This window comes from Tupaia chinensis, unplaced genomic scaffold, assembly GCF_000334495.1.
Source record: "Tupaia chinensis unplaced genomic scaffold, TupChi_1.0 Scaffold000037_22, whole genome shotgun sequence".
Lineage (NCBI taxonomy): Eukaryota > Metazoa > Chordata > Mammalia > Scandentia > Tupaiidae > Tupaia > Tupaia belangeri.
The window spans coordinates 1,310,979-1,314,288 of NW_006159481.1; positions in this window are offsets into that span (position 1 = coordinate 1,310,979).

The window sequence follows — 3,310 nt, forward strand, 5'->3', positions numbered from 1 at the left end:
AAACCTAGGCAATATATAGATTTCAAATGATTTCATGCCATTGTGAGATAGAATTATAGGGAAGAGCATGATTGTGCTTTCATTGTGATTTCATTTATATTTTCCACATTGATTATTATTTGTCTGTCTTGGACTTATGAAACATTTTCTTCAGATTAGTGGCATGTTATGTTTGAGAGTTTTAAATCCAAAAGACCTGATCTAAAACTTGTTCTCACCCTTTAACTGAGTCTGTGATATTGAGCTCTTTGACTCAATATCTTCATGAAAAGACTTCCTAAAACAGTATCTGCCAAGTGATATGCGCACTACCTGGTACTCAGTATCTCAAAGGGTTTTTGTTTGTTCGTTTGTTTTAATGTGTAAATATCACAGGAGAGATTCAAAGAAGTACTGAAGACTAGTTCTGGAAGGATGACCAAGGAAGGATCAATGATGGGATAGATAAATTAGCAAGACTGAAAAGATTTCTATATAGATTGGCATGAGAAAGTTTAAACAATGAAAACAGAACTGATGAAGATATATCTATGGAAAAACAAACAAACAAAAACAAAGCAAATGAACTCTTCAAGTGTTAAGAAAAGTTTTTGCAGGGCCAGCTGATGGTGTGGTAATTAAAGTGGCTAGATCCTATATGGCCACCTATGAGGTTCAAGTTCCAGACCCAGAAGCCTGAAAAATACACTAAGTGCATGTGCTTGCATGCCCAGCATCTTGACAAGAGAGAGAAATGCAGAAGGGAGTGTGTCATGACCATTCTCCATGGGGCTTGCTTTCTCACTTTCTATTTCTCTCCAGGAAGTGCACATGCCCTCTTGCAAATAAATTTTTGAATAAAGAAAAAATGAAGGATGGAAAGAAAAATAAGGAAAGGAAGGAATAAAGGAAGGAAGGAAGGAAATTTTTTTCTCAATTAGAGCAGTTTATTTGGAGTAATAACTTAAAGAAATTTATGGGACTTTTTTTTAATTTTTATTTTTTAGAGGTTTTTGCTATAAGGCACGTGTGCTCGCCAGACAGAGAGAGAAAGAGAGATAGAAAGCTAGAAATCACCCCCCAGGGGGGATGGCCATGCCGCAATCCCTTCTCCTCCATTCTCCTCTTAGGATCTTGGGCACGCACGCACACACGACCAGCGTGAGTTTTAAGCCACCAGGTCCGGGACGCGAACCGCGGTTGACTTTGTAGGAGTCTAGCAACATAGCCATACGCTAACTGCTGGCCCCAAGAAATTTATGGGACTCTTAATCCTCGTGCCTAATTTATCTGCAATTTGGAATTTGCTAATGTTCTTTATGCTATCAAATAGATAAAATAACTTTTGCTTTACTATATCTATATTAATTTTCTGTCTTCATTGATATTAATATGCTATATTGTATTATCATTAACATGTTAACAAGTCACACATTTCAATTATAAATGTTATTAGTGAATTATAAATTATTAAAAGACCCTTAAATATTTGTGAGCACGTGATGCTCTCCATGTGTAAGAAATGAGTTACCGTTGCTAAGGGAGCATACATTTTAGACATGCAAATCCAAGACTGGATCCCTTGAATAAATAATCAGGTTCAATTAAAATTATTTATCTCTTACTTGAGTATTAGTTCATATAGTATGCATGGCTACTGTCTGACTTTTTGACTTAGAATAGGTATTATTAAAAGTAATTTTGGGAACCAGCAGTTAGCGTAATGGCTATGTCACTGGACTCCCACGTAGTAGACTGTGGTTCACGTCATGGACCCGGTGGCTTAAAACTCCCGCCGGGCACCTGTGCATGCGTGCCCAAGATCCCAAGAGGAGAATGGAGGAGAAGAGATTGAGGCGTGGCCATCCCCCCGGGGGGTGATTTCTCGCTTTCTGTCTCTACGTCTCTCTCTGTCTGTCTGGCGAGCGCACGCTCCCTGTAGTGAAAACCTCTCAAAAAAAAAAAAATTTTTATTTTAAGGAAACAATATTAATCAACATAATCTGATGTTTTATGTCTTTATTTCTTCCTTTATTCCAACTAAGAAAGAGAATAAATATAGTAATTTTAGTTGTATTTTTTAAATAAAATGATTAGATTAAATTTTGTTCATCAGGGGACCAGCAGTTAGCGTAATGGCTATGTTGCTGGACTCCCATTTAAGTTAACCACGGTTCGAGTCCCGGACCTGGTGGCTTAAATTCATGCCAGGTGCGTGTGCATGCGTGCCCAAGATCCCAAGAGGAGAATGAAGGAGAAGGGATTGCGGTGTGACCATCCCCCCGGGGGGTGATTTCTCTCTTTCTGTCTCCCTGTCTCTCTCTGTCTTTCTGGTGAGTGCATGTACCCTATAGTTAAAACTTCTCCCCCCCCAAAAAAAATTACAGAAAAAAAAAATGTGTTCATCAGATTGACAAGTATCTGGTTCAAACTAGATTATTGAGAATCCCTAGGTGCCTGATACAGTGTAGTAGGCTCCCATTTGTTAATTTAATTCACGTCTTAGAGCTCTGATAACATGAATGCACCCTACTTTAGCAAAAGATAACTAGTATCTAGTCAGAGACAAAGATCCATATAAAACTTTGAGATTTTATTTTTCCTTAATTTTTTGAATGTTCTGGATGATTCAGGCAATGTGAAATTTGATATATTTCCTTAGCCTTTTTTTTAGAGTTTGTCTAATATGCAAAAGTATTGGAATTGAAACTTACATAAATGCTTATTCTAGTAGCATCAGAGACAGAATAGCATTTGGGTTAAAAATAGCTAGAAAAAGATATCGAGAAAGAATATAGGGTAATTTAATAGGGATAGATGGAAATAACTGTTGATTTTGCCTCTGACTTTAGTCATGTCACTGTATCAGTGCCTTAACATCCTGATGTAGAATAAAAATTTATTAGGTGGGATAATGGCTAAATGGGTCCAAAAAACTACAACTATAATGATTGTAGTGGAATATAAATTTGTTTCTCTTCTTGAAAATGTTGTTACAAAAGCTATTCACGGACCTGGGTATCTTCCACATTTCTGCTCTCCCATCTCAGGGGCTTTTCCACATCTGCATGGTTAAAACTGCTTGGATACCATCTGGGCTCCTGCTTGTAGGAAAAGGAAATATGTAGCTCAGGACAAGCCATTTCCCTTTAAGCATCTGAAGTATCACTTGCACTCTTCATTTCTTCTTTCATTCACTTGGAAGAAGTTACTCACAACCTTACCAAGTCACAAGAGAGACTAGAAATTGTTAGATTAAATTGGTGGGGCCATATGCTCCACTAAAACTTAATTATTATGGAATTATAGAAGAGCAGCTAATAGATTTGGG